The sequence below is a fragment of the Melospiza georgiana genome, chromosome Z (genome assembly GCF_028018845.1).
Source record: "Melospiza georgiana isolate bMelGeo1 chromosome Z, bMelGeo1.pri, whole genome shotgun sequence".
Classification (NCBI taxonomy): Eukaryota; Metazoa; Chordata; class Aves; order Passeriformes; family Passerellidae; genus Melospiza; species Melospiza georgiana.
The window spans coordinates 36,655,529-36,672,363 of NC_080465.1; the positions used below are offsets into that span (position 1 = coordinate 36,655,529).

The following is a 16,835-nucleotide window of genomic DNA, read 5'->3' on the forward strand; positions in this document are numbered from 1 at the left end:
TCTTGATGCATGCAACATACGTAGTCTTGTGGTAAAACTGAATGAGGCATATTTAGTGGTGTCCTGTCTAATAGATTCATGTTTCTTTCATGAGAGTTGTAGCTGTGCTATGAGGTTTGAGAAAGACAGAGAAATTCACATATGTGAGTCTGAATTTTAACTCTTCACTTTTCGGATATTGAGCATGTCTTCTTAACTTGCAAAACTCTGAAAACTAGAGGCAATTTACCTCTTACAAGACAAAGTTATTAGTTACTCCAATGTTCTCCTTGATGACTTTTTTCTTCAATAATCTTTTGGTTGTAAAAATGTAATAATTTGTAATAAAGATTACTGGCCAAAATATGTTTCACTATCATTAAACTTCCATCTAATTTTTGTTTCCATCAACCTTTCTTCCTCTTTTTACAAATGTCAAGTAGTTATATAAGAGAATTTAATAGCCTCCAAATATCACCTTTTTAGAAGCTTGTAAACTTCATCTTACTGTAAAAGAAATTTATTTAATGAGTAACTTTAACTTTTTTCTGAGTCAAAAGTAACTTATTTGAAATTAGTATGCATTATCTAATACTGTAAGGTATAACAGGGGGAACTTAACAGGACATTAACTTCTGAAACTTGACATCAAAGAATGACTGGATAGTCACCAAACACATCATTGATGACAAATCCTTCATCCTCTGTATTTATAAAATCATAAAGAATAAATAATATTTTTTTTAAACTCACACATCTCAGTTAGTAATACCAGAATTTTCAAAATGAATTATGATAGCTCAACAGAATCCTAACTTTTAAGGGGACTATTTAAGAGAATGTTGAACTTCATATTTCATGAGAATATATGCAGCACTCTTTATCATGAACATGGTGTCAAAACTCTAAAATGCCAAAGCTCAGTTTTATTTGAGTAGGTTTGAGAAATTCAATGAAAGGAAAAATGTATGATCTAGTAAGACCATAAGAGTCTAAATCTATGGGAAAAGGGGAAAAGACAAAATAGGATAATGAATAAAGGCCATAAATCAGAACCAACTCAACAGAAAACAAGCTTCCACTGAGTATTTTCTATTCATGGGACAAAGAGTGGGGAGGTTATGATAGCAAGATTCTTTTATTATTAATATAAATAGAGGAAAATTAATTTCTTTTAGAATTGATGCATTATATGGGAGGAAAAAAAGTTGCTCCATTCAAATTTTTGCTATTTCCCTAAGTTTTGAATTATGCTTCTTTGAAAGCAAAGATCAGTAGCTGCATATTTTTCATTTTTATTTGTCTTTAAGTTTAATTCACAGTGTAACAAACTGATATTAGAGAAGTTGTCTTTTGTTAAGAGACTAATATTGCATTTCCTATTAATTACCAATAAATAAAAATGTGAATTATTTTATATTCATCTCATTTAGAGCTTTCCCAATCAAAATTTCACTTTGTTCAGATAGTAGACTTGTAAATAAGTTGCATGTACAAACATTTAAGTCAACAGGTTAGATTTCCAGCATTCTTTTACATGAAGAGAGAAATGTAAGGGGGATCCAGAAGGATATTTGAGCTTCATTATAAATATCTCCAGAAATGTCTCACTTTTGAGCCATCTCAATGATTCTCTGATTCAGTCTTCAGTTTTTGACAAATCTTACCACTTCTTTTTTTCTCCACGCTTCTGCTGGGCCCTAAAATGTTTTCAGCTTTTATGTGTACTTACTACAGCAGTGAATATTGAGTGAGATGCTGTCATGGTTTGACACTGACCCAAGGCCAGGCACTCATCAGAATTGTTCACTCACCCTTCCCTGCTATAGCTGGACAGAGGAGGGAAAAGGGAAAAAAAATTAAAAAAGCCTTCATGAGTGAGATAAGGACCAGGAGAAATATTTCAAGGGCAAAGCAGGCTCCGTTTAAGTTACAAAGTGAATTTATTACTAAAAGAATCCGAGGAGGATAATGAGAAGAGAAATAAGCCCTTGAAAAGCCCTTTTCCCTGCCAGGCTCTCCCCACATCCCACAGACAGCACAGTGAGACAGGGCATGGGGTTTTGATCAGTTCACCACCCAAGATTTCCCTCTGCTGCTCGGGGAGAAAACCTTCACCTGTGAGGCCATGGGAGGCAGTTCTCCATGAACTTCTCCAGTGTGAGTCCAACCTCATGGGCAGACAATCCTCCCAAAACTACTGTGACATGGCTCTCTTTCCATGGGGTGCAGTCCTCCAAGGACAGGCTGCTCCACCCTGGAGGCAGGGGCCCACTCTCTCCACCAGGTCTCCCACTGGATCACAGCCCCCTCCAGACATCCACCCACTCCAGCATGGGCACCCCCCACGATGGACCTCTGCAACCCCTATGGATCCCCAAGGGCTGCAGGGGCACAGCTGCTTCACCAGAGTCTCACCACAGCCTGCAGAAGAACCTCAGCTCTGGTGCCTGGAGCGCCTCCTCCCCTCCTTCTGCACTGACTGAGGTGCTGCCATGTTGTTTTCCTCACATGTTCTCACATCCTCCTCTACTCTGTCTAGGAGCAAAAAACCTGTGACTTTGTTTTGATTTTCTTCTTAAATATGTTATCACAGAGGTGTTACCAACCTCTCTCATTGGCCCAGCTTTGGCCAGCACCATGTCCATCTTCAGAGCCATCAGGGATTGGCTCTGCCAGACATGGTGGAGGCTTCTGCAGCTTCTCACTGGAGGTGTCTTTGTGGCCCCTCTGCTACCGAAAACCAGACTGTGAAAAAACAATACAGATGCTGATGTCATCCAGTTTCAGTTTAACAATGCAGAGTCTCTCCTTTTTGTTCAGCTTTTCTCTGTCATGTGTCTCTTCCTTGAATCTTGAGTGATCATTTCTGTACTGACCATTTTCTCGTCCAGCTTTGCCTTGGCACTCTTTCCAGAGCATCCCAACTTTCATCCTGGGAGAAGGTCAAAGATCTCCCTTATGACAAGATATTTTGCCTTTTCACTCTGAAACTAAACATATTCTTTTTTTTTTTCTTTTTTTTCCATAATCCTGATATTTGTGTTAGTTGTGTCTTCCCTTGAATATTAAAGAGAGACACCTGGATCCTTTCCCTCTCCTGCTTAAAGTCCTTATGATTATTTGTAAAAAATGTATGTCAGTCTTTTCTCCCTTACACACACACACGCTCTGGATCTTGTTCTCTAAAGAATAACACTACAAAAGCTTTCAAATATAGTCACTTGGGCAAGTCACGGTCAAAAAAATGTTAGGTGCATTTTTGGGTTTGTATCATTAGGTGTTGTGCATAAATTTTCTTTTGTGTCCATCATGTTTACCATCTTTTCTTGCGCTTAAGGTTCCTTTCTAATTAACAACAAAAATAAAGCCAACACTGCCCTGCATTCTTAGGAAAAACTTCTGATTTCTTTGAAGAATTGTAGTTAAAGAAGCCATGTTCTCTTCTTCACTGTACCCATCTTCCTTGTCAGGCAGCTGATATCTTTTCTGAATCATAAGTTTCAGGAGCTGCAGCTTAGTGTTTGGGCTCACACTTAGGGTTCACTATCTGATGCTAGATTAAATATAATAATGTCCTTTAACATTTCCCCAGATTACAAAGGTTACAAATAATAGGCATGGATCATGGGGCAGACCTGTTGATGATTTAGTAAAGGAAAAAGCTAATTTTCTCTTGAGGGAGAGAAAATGTTTAACAATTGTGTTTCCTATTCTCATTTGCTGTTCTTCTCACCATTGTTGCTGCAACAATGTTCTTGAAATTGAATTTTCTGTCTGTGTTATTAAGTGTTCCTGTCCAGTAGCCGTGAGATATATCTGCAGCTGGTGGAAATGGTTCAAAACTAAAATTGTGAAGCGTCATGCCACAGTGAGCATCTACTTCAGTTTTGTCTGAAGTAGACAAGGAAATACAAAAAGTTTAAATGTAGAAATCCTTTGTGTAATCCTTTACTTTTATCCTTAAATGTAGAAATTAGTCTAGTCATAATACAGAAACTATACACTTTTGCTTAATTAACAGTCTCAAAAAGCATTTTGTGGTTGATTCTCCTAATAATGTTTTCCACATTTATTTCAATCTGCAGAAATGTATGCACTTGGATTTCCTAAAATTCAGCCAAACAAGCTGCAAAATCACATGTAATTCTCTCTATTCAGAAGAGGAACAGATCAGTTATGTTATTTGGTCACTCTATAACGTCATATACCAAACTTATTTTATTTAATTTTCCAAGATGGTGAGCTGTAATTAATAATATCTTATATAATAATTATGCATTATTTCCCATGCTGAAGACACAGGCCTGATATCATAGATTACCATTATCACTAGTTAAGATACATGTAAATATTCATTTCTATTTTAGAAGGCTAGCACATTTGCTCTCATATTTGCAGTCAAACTTGGTAAAGAAGAGCATTCATGAATTTTAAAAAGAGGTTATGTCCTTCACAGTTTTCCTATAAAGAACTGTATGCGTATTCTCTTTCTTTATAACTTTTTCAAGGGAGAGCATTTAAAAAATAAATTTTATGCTTTTGTGGTCTGGAAGGTCTCATGTGTAGTTATTTAGTAATTTCATGTGATGTAGAATTTATTTAATAACTGAATTTCACAATAAGATAATTTTTTTTCTTTTGTTGGATAAATTTTTTCTTTAAAGTGCCAACATTTTTGTGAGAGAGTTCACCATCTTGATAAGAATTTTTGGTTCTCATCCCATAAATTTTTTTCTGCATTTTTAAAATAGGATTAATCAAAAAGATGTTTTTTGTCTAAACATTAAAGTTCATATAACATATACATGAGCAATTGTGACATCTATTATATCAAAACATGCTTTTTTGGTTTATTAATTTGCATATATTTAATTTTTGTAAACTCTTTGTCATTAGTTATTCTATTTGAGTTGAAATGTGCCACATTAAAAAAAGTGTTAAATATATTTCATATACCAGACTTTCTATTACTTTGCTATAGGAAATAACCAGTATCATTTTTTTCTGCTATCACGAGTTGTGCATAACATGATAAATCAGGGAACAAGAAGTCACTAACAGGAAATAAAACTATTTCCAGGAAACTTTGGGTGTTTTTAATAAAGTTTTTGCACCTCCTTCTTTAATCACCATGTATTCCATTATGTCTATAAAATGTAGGTAACACATGTATCACAGGAAGAAGTGTTTGCGGACATATGTGTAATTTTGCAGTGGTTTTGATTTTAATGAAAATAAAATGGGGTAGGAAAATAATATACAGAATAGGAAAAAGACAATAAAAATTTTCAAGCAGTGCAAGACAGATAAGGCCAAAAGTGAGAAATCATGGATGTAATCTTATTCTAAAACATGCAACAGGCACACCCACTGAAGATACAGTGAGACAATGTGTACAGCCCTACTCCCTTGTTTATCTGCTCTCTCTTTTAATAGATACTGACACATTCAGAGTCTACAATTTTGGTGTTTCTCTTAAATCAGGCAGAAAGATCATAAATATATAAATAAATAATAACATTTTTCTTCTTTTTTTTTCTGACATTAGGAAATGCTTGCCTACCGAAATAAAGAATATTTTATCTTTAGAATATCTAAGTTTTTTTAAGTATCTAGAAAAATCATAGAATTATTATGAATTTTCAACGATGCTAATATAGCAATCAATCATTGTTCCTGAATGTTATTCAGCAAAATTAATACATCCATCGAACCAAATTTGTGGAAGTAAAATTGTCCACTTAGATGACCTGATGAAATCTAGTTTCATCCTACGCAAAGTATTTGTTTAATCCATTGCATGCAACAATCCTCTATAGTTTCCAAATAAAATTTTAAAAATCTTACCTTCTGGATGGAACTACTGTTGCCGCTATCATTTGGAACTACTATCATTTGACAGAAACAGTAATATTGTGGATCCAGTTATACAGGAATTTGACTATAACGGGATCTAAAATAGTTCTATAGTAGTCAAAATATATATAAATGTTATTTGAGAAGACACAGTATGATCTAAGAGTCTTGTAAGGATTTCAGGAGGGAAAAGTTCATTTCCTCTATTTCCTACAGCAAAGCAAAAGTTTCTGTACCTATTAAAATGTAGGATTGAGTCTTGACCTCAAGTGAGAGCAAATCTGAAGAAAATTACTTCTGTATTGGAAGAAGGGGAAATGATTTGGTTTCTTTTTATCACCAGATTGAATTTAAGCATCTAAACTCTGTCTAAAACTTCTGAAAGTGTTTGAGGGTTAGAAAGTCCAGGAAGGAAAACATCCATGCAAGGAAGGCTCACATGTTTTGTCACAAGTAAATATATGTTTAGCACATTCTTAAACATATTACTTATATCATATATGGAAAATAATGCCCCACAACTTGAAAAAAAAGTCAGTTAAGGTTTGCTGTAAAACCCAAATTTGAACTGATTCAGTGTGTGTAAATCATTTGTCATGGACAGCACTCAGTTACATAGTGATGTCTTTTAATCACACTTGTCACAAAGGATGATTAATTCTGTATTTCTTATCTTTTGGCTAACAATACAAAACACTTACAGTGTAAATTGCAGAAATGTGAGCCATCTATCTGACAAATGCATTTAGTGACAGCTCTGCTCTGAACCTATACAGAGCTATAAAGCTCTGTGAGGAAAAAATAAACCCATGGGCATCAAAAATCAATCGCTCAAAATTAGCTGATTCTTTATAATTTTGCCTATAAACTCTCTGCCTTACTTTCCCATTTACATTGCCTTATCTCATTAGACTACTCCGGAGATCTGCTACTTAATATTTGTAAAGATCTAGGATCTTACCAAAAAAAAACCTCAGAGAATTCCATAGGACAGTTCATCATTCTGCCTTCAGATAAAAATTTGAATAATCTTCAATAACAAAGGGCACATAATAATATACTGGGAATTACTGAATAATTACTCAACAGATAACAGCCAGATATAATTAATTGCAAGATTTCCTGTTCATCTCTGAATATACTTTTAGAAAAATAAACAAGCTTCTGAATATCTGGGTAACAGGTAAATATTTTTTTTCTCCAATTACAGAGTTAGTTTAGATAGGATACTCTGTCTCAGGCAAAGCTTACTTTAAAATATATACATAATCAAATTACTAAATTTGGTTCCCTAACTTTACAACAGTCTTGCTTCATAAAGGAAATTTTTGCATGCAATATTTTCATGAAATGTTCCTATGAAAAGAGTAGTTGTGTTATACAAGATATGCCTACCTAACTATTGATTAGTGATGTACCCAAATTTGTCTTCCACCTTTCTAAAACTTTATGACCTGCCATTGTGAAAATGTTGGCATTTTTAGAAGAGAAGCTTGAACTAGTAAGTTTTTAATTACCTTTTTTATGCCTTTTTTTTGAATTAATGGAATTCTATTTTCCATTATGTAAGCTTCAAATAAACATGAATACTTGGACTAAAAAAAAACTTTGGTGTTTTGTTTTTAAACACCCAGTGAGGGCATAGCTGTAAACATCAGGAGTGTTTCTGCTCATCAGTGAAATAAGAAACAACTCCTTCTTGCAGTGTTTCTTCATTAATAATTATTCAGGCTTTCATGAGACTCCTCATGCTTTATGAGAAATAATATTATACAACACTATAAGCCAGCAAGATTTGTAAAACAGTGTTATCTGGAATGATGTAGCAGTACTAAACATTTTATTTTTATATATTATGAAAGACATGTTATAACCTAACAAAATGCTAACAAAAAAATTTGAAAGTAATTTTGTAGCATTATCTGTAGTAAAGAAAGTTTATATCTGGAGTGTTCAGGAAAAAAATGCAATAATTTTTGATTTAGAGAAACAGTCTGACAGAGAAAGACCTGGATGAAAACAACTTATCAGCAGACCTCTTGGGAAATTCTATCATGGAAGAGTTTACTAAGGAATGAGGCATACTGTATCAGACACAAGTCTTTCAGCCAAGAACAGGGAAGTTTATAAAATAAATTTCTATACCTTAATTGGAAGACAATAGCTTGAAACAGGAAATAACAAATCAAATTCTTTGGTCCTATGTAGAAGTTCAGACAAGATGATTAGAAAGCTTCCCTAGGGCTGAAAATTTTTGAACCATTTCTCAAAGCACAGACCTTTTAGTTCACTATGTGTGTTTCAGCCAAACATTTTCTAATAAGTTTCTAATAAGTAGATTTTGCAAGAGTGCTCATGTCTACTTTGACACTGCTCCCATGGATGCATCCTGATGCTCAGTGAAGCAGCATTAAGCTCCTACTGAGTGCTCCTGAGAGTTCTATCTTGAAGAAGAATAATGAACATTTTAATAGTTAATTTGAGCATTTAGGTATCGTTTTTATGCTACTTTTAAAATTATGCTATGGTCATTTTGAGGATTTAAATTTTATTTGCATTATAGTATCATAAAAAACCAAAATATTTTCACATTGGAGATAACTTCTCTTATAATCATCTCTTACTGATCTAATATGACCACCAGAGACTGGTGATTAATAGAAGGATAAACTGGAATAGGAATAAAATAATCATGTAAGTTTACTAATATTCAGCTACGTTTTTTCTTTCTGATCAAAATAGCTCAGTCTTTTGGAAAGGCAATCCTCTTAGAATCACCAGAAGGAAAATGCAACCTCCTAAAAGTTTTTGAGAGGATGAATGTGTTGCACTTCCTTCTAGTATAAACATTTAAAAGAAGATGAGGGGAATATATCTACCAAATATTGTTTTAAATTTGATTTGGATTTTCATCTGATCCAGTATCAGTCGTTGTTGTATGCTTCTTTCCATCAACAGTATCCTGTTTTTACCAATTCTAAGTTGTTTTTTTTATTGTTGGCTTCACCAAAATTCCAAAATAAAAATAATAAAAAGTATAAAAAGTCCATAATTTATGCATGCTTACTTTTTCTATTGATTTATCTTTCATATTTCTCTAAATAATGAGTAAGAAGTTGTGAAATATTTGCTGCATGGTGTAGAATGTAGTGTTTTCTGTACTTTGGGATTTTTGGGTTTTGTTCTTTAGTATTTAGGTTTTTTCTTTATTTTTTGCATTGTTTTGCTGTGCTTTTTAATCCACTGTAAATTCCTATACCTAATTCCCTATACCTAGAAGTTTAAAAATTCTTCTGGTAAGTTACAAGCCTCAGGTCTATGCATTAATCTCCTCTGTATTAATATGACTATATGGCTGGTCTATACATAATAGAATGGTTAATCTTCTCTGGAACTGTTCTTTTAAAGTTTGAATTAAAGCTATTTATTTATAATCATGTTATCTAATTTTTGAAAAACCTTTTTGAGTTCACTGAGTTTGAATTTTTAGCAGTATTTAGAATACATATATACTCATGAAAGGTTATTAAAATTCAGCTGAAAATATCTTTAGTTTTTCTTCACATTTATTGCAAGGTTAAATCAGAAATTTCATGAGTGTGTAAACGGAAAAACTTACACAGCAACTAAGATTCTTATCTATCTATCATTTATTGAATTGTGGTCTGAATTCAAGATTTTTTTCTGATGCTATCTAAATCAGATTACAAAACTTGTGGTAGGCCTAAAAAAGGATTTTGGAAACAATTCTAGTAATACCACTCTAAATAACAGTACACACTGGACTTCAGAATATTTTGTCAAAACTGTACAAATACAAAACTGTATTACTTTTGGATTAATTGATGCCTTTCATCTCATTTATCTGTGAGATATCATTTATATCATTTATCTGCCATTAATCTCATTTATTGTTCTTTAAGCTGGCCCTGAGCCTAGGCTTACAACCCCTGGAGTAAAAAGGCACTGAGGGGCCTGATACTGATTTTAATATTTATCAGCACCTTCCTTTGGTACAACAGTTGGTAGTGCTTTCCAGTTCCACCTGCTTCTTATACCTATCTCCAGTTACATTTAAAATCTTGTCATTGGCAAAATTTATTATAAGACAAGAACTTATTATGAGTTAAGACTTGCTGACAAAAAATTTTAACCATATAGCTATAACCGTCCAGAGAAGGACAATGAAGATGGTGAAGGGGCTGGAGCAGAATTCTTGGGAGTAATGGCTGAGGGATCCTGGAGAAAAGGAGGCTGATATGATTGATCTCTACAACTACCTCAAACAAGTTTGCAGAAAGGCAGGGGTCAGTCTCTTTCCCCAGGATAAGAAGAAACGGCCTCAAATTGTGCCAAAAGAAATTTATATTAGTTATTAACATTAGTTATAACAAGTCTTCCCAAAATGAGTGGTAAAGCTCTGAAATACACTACTCAGGAAAGTTGTAGAGTCTAGATGCATTGAAAAATTATGCAGATATGGCTAAGGGTGTGGAACATACTGGTGACACTGGTAGCTGGACTTGATGATCTTAAATGACTTTCCAAGCTGAATGATTCTATGTTTCTGTGATTCTATGGATTAAAATTCAATTATTGGCCTAAGTAACACAGACACAATTTCCTATTAGTGTGCTTTTCAAACTCTTTTTTTCTCAATTTTTGTTGTTTAAATTCACATGGAAATGTTGCATTAATAATATAATTTAAATTGGTAAGTCAGCACCCTTTCTAGTTTATTTCCTGTGATCCTCAGGACTTGTCCAGCCACTGCACATACAGAGCTGGAATTCCAACCCATTCAACAGTGATTTGGCTTGAGCCACAGGAAGCTCAACCACATCCTGGAACTCTTCATTTATAAGGCATTTACAGGACTACCATGTCTTCCTGTTTTTTTCTTTTATGTTACATCATAATGCAAGAAGAATAAGACCTATCAACCTAATTTAAATTGACATGGAAACTTTCTCTGATTCAAAGCTCCCAACAATGTTTCCTCGAAATGCTGCTTAGCTTTCACTTAGAATAGCATGGTTCAAGTTGGAAGGGATCCTTAAGGATAGGTTAGTTCAACCATCCTGCCATGGGCAGGGACACCTTTCATTTTTCGAGGTTGTTCAAAACACCACACAACCTGGCCCTGAACTCTTCCAGGGATGGAGACTCCACAGCTTCTCTGGGAGACCTGTTCCAGCATTTCACAATTCTCATAGTGAAGAAATCTTTCCTTATCACAAACTTAGATACAACTCCTTTCTGTTTAAAGTCCTTCATTCTTGTCCTAAAAGTACATGCCCTTGTAAAAAGTCCCTCTCCATCTTTTCTGTAGGCCCATTTAAGTGCTAGAAGGATCTAGTAACATCTCTCCAGAACGTGCTGTTCTTCAGACTATTCCAGCCCTTTGGTCATCTTTGTGGCCCTCCTCTGGATCTTCTACAGCATGTCAATGTCCTTCTTGTGTTGAGACCTCTACAGCTGGAGACAGTACTTCTGGTGGAGGTCTCACAAGAGCAGAGTAGAAGGAAAGCATCACCTCCGTGACCAGCTGGCCATGCTCCTTCTGATGCACACCAAGATTCTTTTGTTTTTCTGGTCCATTGTCATATATTATGTTGAGCTTCCCATCAACCAGCAGTCCTGAGTCCTTCTCTTTAACGCTTCTCTCAATCCATTTCTTGTATTCGTGTTTAGGATTGCCCAGACTCAGGTGCAGGACTTTTCATTTAGCCTTTTTGAGATTCCTGTGGCTCCTTTTGACCATTCTCAAGCCTCTCAATCCCTCTGAATGGCATCCCTTCCCTTCAGTGTGTCAGTGTCATTGGCAAACTTTCCAAAGGTGTACTCAATCTCACTGCCCATGTTGCCAATAAAAATGTTAAATGGCACCATCCCAATACTAGCACCTGAGGAACACCACTGATATCCATCTGGACATCAAGACATTGAACACAAGACTTTAAGTGCAACCACTCAGCCAATTCCTTGCTCACTGAGTGGTCTATCTGTCAAACCCAATTGACTCTCCAATTTAGAAACTAAGTGTTGTGTGGGACAGAGTCAAACACTTTGAACAAGTACCATGTAGATTATGTCTGTTGCCTTTTCCAGGTTTTTCAGGCATGATTTACCCTTAGTGAAGCCTGGCTGGCTGTCACCAATCACCTCTTTATTTTACATCTACCTTGGAATAATTTTCAGAAGGATCTGTTCCACAATTATGCCAAGCACAGAAGTGAGACTTCCAGCCTGTACTTCCTTAGGTCTTCCCTTCTCACCTATTTAAAAACTGATGTTATCTTTCTCCTTTTTCTGGCAGTAGGAAATCCATCTGACTGTCAACTGACAACTTCTCATATATGTCAACTATACTGTAGCATAGCAACTTCAAGCGTCAGTTTCCTCAAGACTTACAGAGGCCTCTAATCAAGGTTCAATGAACTTATGCACCTTCAGGTTCCCTAGATGGTCCCAAACCTGATCTTATCATACAATGGGCTACTCTTCATTCTCCAGTCCCTGTCTTTGCCTTTTTGACACAGTACCTGGAGCACTTGACAGTGAAGACCAAAGCAAACATGTAATTAGGAACCTCAGTCTTCTCCACCTTGTGGTAAACAGATCTCTAGATTTCTTCCAGACAGAACCCCCATTTTGCCTAGTCTTACTTTTATCACCAATTCTTTTAGCTATTAGAATGTTTTCTTGTTGCCATCACTGGCCAGATTTAATTTCATCAGGTTTTTAGCTTACCTAACCTGATCCCTGTAATCTTGGATAGTTTCTCTGTATTCCTCCTAGAGTGCATGTCCTTTTTTCCATCCTCTGCAGGTTTCACTTTTGTGTCTGACTTTATCCAGAATCTCCTTTTTTTTAATGCAGGCCTCCTGGTATTTTTGCCTGATTTCCTTTTTGTTTGCATGCACCATTTCTGAGCACGTAGAGGTGATTCTTGAATATTTACCATCATTCTGGAGCCCTTCCTCCCTCCAAGGCTGTATACCACAGTGTTCTACCAAGCAGATCCTTGATGCTAAAGATCTTCTCTCCTGTGGTCCAAGGTAGATGAGCTTTTTGTGTGCCTTCCTTGCTGTCCCAAGAATCTTGACTCCTGGTGTATTGGGATATTTTGCCAGATAAAGGCCAGCAAAAAATGTTTTCAGAAGAAAACTATATTAACAACCTTATTTGCATTTTCCCTTTTCCATTAGCTTGTCAATATGGTTAATTTTTCCTTTGAAAACTGCTTCCAGTAATATAATAAAACATATTTTGTTAGTTTCTTTGTGTGTTTTAAAACAAATAATTATTCCTACATAACATTTTCCAAAACTTTTGATACATACGGAATTTCTCCCCTTTTCTTTTTTCCAAAATAACATAACTGTATTGTAAGTTTTTTGCATATTAGAAGACTGAAGTTCAAAACAATTTATTTACTTAGAAAAATAATTGAAGGGGCATGCAAAATACATGATAAAGTTTTTTGGTGATTTACTCAACACGTGCATGGTGGTAAACATTATCAATTGTGACTATGTTCATCAGCCAAAAGTGTTGATAAAATTTGAACTGGATCAAACAAGAATCTCTATATAGATATCCTTTACAGAGTTCCTTTTAAAAAATCATTATCAACTGTTCTGATTTGTGTGTAGCTATTTACTTCAAATACATACGGGCACACTCATACACAAACAGCTAGTTCTGAGCACCAGATTCACAACTCAAGTTCTGAGGCAAGTTCCATTTTATCCAAGCCAACCTTCACATGGATAAGGCAGATTTGCAGATATTAAATTAACCTCTTAAACTAAATTTGTCTGCAATGTAGTGTAGTCTCGACACAGAGTTTTGAGAGGTATAACAGTTGCTCAACGAAAGCAAGTACTTGGTGGAGATCAATTCTTGATTGTATACCCATGTCTCTTGAGAAACTCCAGAAACTTTTGTCCCTATATCAATGATCCCTCCAAAAAGTATGTGTTATGTGGGAAAGTAAATCCTGACTACTGTCCTAGTAGAAACAGAAAAAGTGTGAGCCAGTGGAAAAAGAGATTCTTCAGTTTTCAGGCCACACTATCTTGCCTTGCTCACTTCCTTAAAACTGATAGAAGATGATAATGGCCTATCTGTTTGACCCAAAAAATATACATGGTTCAACTAGGCTCCCTCATGGGGCACTTTAATAAAATGTTTATTTTTTTCTCCTCAGTGAATCTCTTTGCTCTTCTTCATACAACAGAACAGTGTCGCAGTATTTCCCTAAAGGTAAAATGTTGTTTTATTCCATTGTTTGTAGTTATAGACCTTTCAAAAAGAAAACTTTTACTGAATGAGCTGCAGCTGGAGGTTTAATTTTCAGTCTGATAATTACGCTAGCCTCCTCTGGCACCTAATCAGGTCATCACAGTTTATACTGAGTGCTGACTGGCTTGTCTTTTTTCATCTTAGTTTAGCTAAGCTAGATGAGGAGAACTTGGCATTTTATTTCAACTAAATTCCACTTTTTTCCCCTGATTACTGTTATATAAACACTTTAAAAACTATCATTTGTGATCTGCAAATTTAGTAATAATTTTTATTTCTATTTCAAATTTGCTGGAAAATGTGGTGCATTCTCCTCTTGAAATGGAGTCCCATGGCTGTTCTTATACTTTCCATGTGTGTTGAAGAACTTTATTAATAAGGAAAGTTATCCTTTTACTAATAGCTTTTTTGTGATCCTATTTGCAGCCATTGATCATGTGTGTATTGTAAGGATATAAGATACATTTATATACTTTCTTTTTTACAGTAACAATAGTGATCAGTGAGCAAAGCAGTGTTTATAATAGCTAGCAAATATTCACTTTTCACAAAAAAATCTGACATTCTTAACATCATCTTGTTCTTTGACTTGTATAAAGGGAAAAAATCAAACAGTCAAATCACAGTTTAAGAAATGGACATTTCTGAAGTTTCTAGTTAGGCATTTTTTCCATTAACAATACCACATTCTGTTATTGCAGGTCTTGATTCACAGCCTCAAATAGGCTTTGAAAAATATAATAGAACATCTTTAATTAAATCCCCAAAACTCACATTCAGGGATTAATAATAATCCATCAGCTATTTCATTCTTTAACAGGACCTGGGAGAACTTGACAGTCTTAATCACTTCAGCCATTTATACCTTCATTTTCAGCTTTGTTTCAGGTGAGCCATTTAGTGGGGGTTTATCTAAATTGCAGTATCTTTTTTTCTAATCACACTTCATAGCTGTAGCACAGAAAGTAATTTCAGGTGCAAAACAGAATATCTCTGAAGCACAGACATCCGTGGCATAAGCACGTTAGAATGAAAAGTTACCTGTAACTGAGCGATATTTGTCTCTATAATGAGCTGAAGCATTGAGGAACTGTGCCTGTAGTAAAATTAGAAACCACCAGCAGCAGCACAAGAGGATTCTAGCTTGTTAGAGAATATTCATTTTCCTTATTGCACAAGACAGCTGTGGATGCCAGAAATTGTTTCATTAATGCAAACAAAGTTTCAACTATATCCCAGCATTCCTACAGGTGCAGGGAAAATCAAAGTAAATACTCATATAGTTACTAAACACTGATATCAACGCCATTCTAGGGGCTTTAGCTATCTTGAGGGTAAAATAACATTTATATGTGGTTTTAGATATTGTTTTTGGTATTGTATCTTGTTCTTTTACAATACTTTCTTCATATAAAATATAAGGATATGATTTACATTATCAAATTGATGCCTTAAATATCACTATGACTGTACTAAATTAAAAAATACACTTAAAAAAATAAAAAGAGGTGCGATTACTTGGGTTTTATTATTATTATTTTGCAATTACAAATTTTGTCATACCCTCTTTTTTCTTTTTAATTAATTTTACTGTCTTGGTTTTACAGATGAATATTTCCTTAACTTTCTACTGCCAAACTTCTGTAATGATTACCTCTGTAGTGGCACTTATAAATTTATAACTTGCACTAGTAGAATTAGTAGTAGTAGTAATAGTAGTAGTAGTTGTCCCCCAGTATTATTAATATATTTCAACTTGTAACTATTTGTCCAGTATATTTTTTGTATTTCAAGGCTGCAAAATAAACTTTTCTGAGATTAAGTTTGAATCAGCAAGAGCATGAGAATATAAAAGCATGATGTTTTTTCAGAACAGACAGCTCACAAATAGATTGTCATGGGCAAGTTAGTTAATCAGAGAATAGTTAAATTGGATGCTGACTTCTATGGCTTAGGATTTCACCTTCAGCAAGCAGCTCAAAGAATTGCATCTGTAAATAGCTATGCCCTTGCACACTTTACATCATATTGGCACACAGTGAAAGTGACTGAGAGGCTGAAGTAGAAGCCTACAGAAATTCTGTCAAGGGTTCATGGTAGAAGTGCACCTCTTTCCAGAACACACCCAGGCACCACAAAATTAATGGGGAGGAAAATGAGGTAATTAAATTAGCAGGAAGTGCCATCTGTGTAATAGCAGAGAAACAAGATCTAAGTTGCATATCTTTAATGCCTAGGACTACACTCCTTTAAACTTTCTATCCCTCCTTACTAAACACGAATGAATTTGTGAATGAGTGTGTCATCTTAGTCTCCAAATGTGACATTGTTCTTCAAGTTTGTCAGCAACACTCTCTGGGTGCCTGAGTATTTCCTACTTTCTTCTACTTACTGGGACAGAACTTTTCTTTGGTTGTATAAAAATGTATTTCTTATTACTCTTTAGCAGCAGATTCAACTTGCTTTTACAGTAACCATTTCAGCTTCAGAGTGCTAGATAAATTAATGTTGGAAGAGATGCAATTTATGTTATAAAAAATATTTTTCACACTAGTTGACAGGACAGGCAAACACTATATTTTAATCAAGCAGCCTTAAAAGGACTTACCTTTTAGCAGATGATTCTCAGTAACTGATTGCAATTAGCACCTATACATTAATACAGACATTTACTAATTATTTTTTAA

The 16,835-nt window shown here is 34.9% G+C and overlaps 1 protein-coding gene across 36 annotated transcripts in view; it reads left to right on the top strand.

The window, feature by feature from the left end:
• Window positions 1–16,835, top strand: part of PTPRD (protein tyrosine phosphatase receptor type D) — a 1,169,657-nt gene that overhangs the window by 517,960 nt on the left and 634,862 nt on the right. For 35 of the 36 annotated variants that reach the window (XM_058043168.1, XM_058043170.1, XM_058043166.1 and 32 more), the window contains exon 7: window positions 14,054–14,109. The exons of the other annotated variant lie outside the window; for it this stretch is intronic. The gene's annotated coding sequence lies outside the window, so the exon portion shown is untranslated. The remainder of the gene's footprint in view (window positions 1–14,053; window positions 14,110–16,835) is intronic. 36 annotated transcript variants of the gene reach the window in all.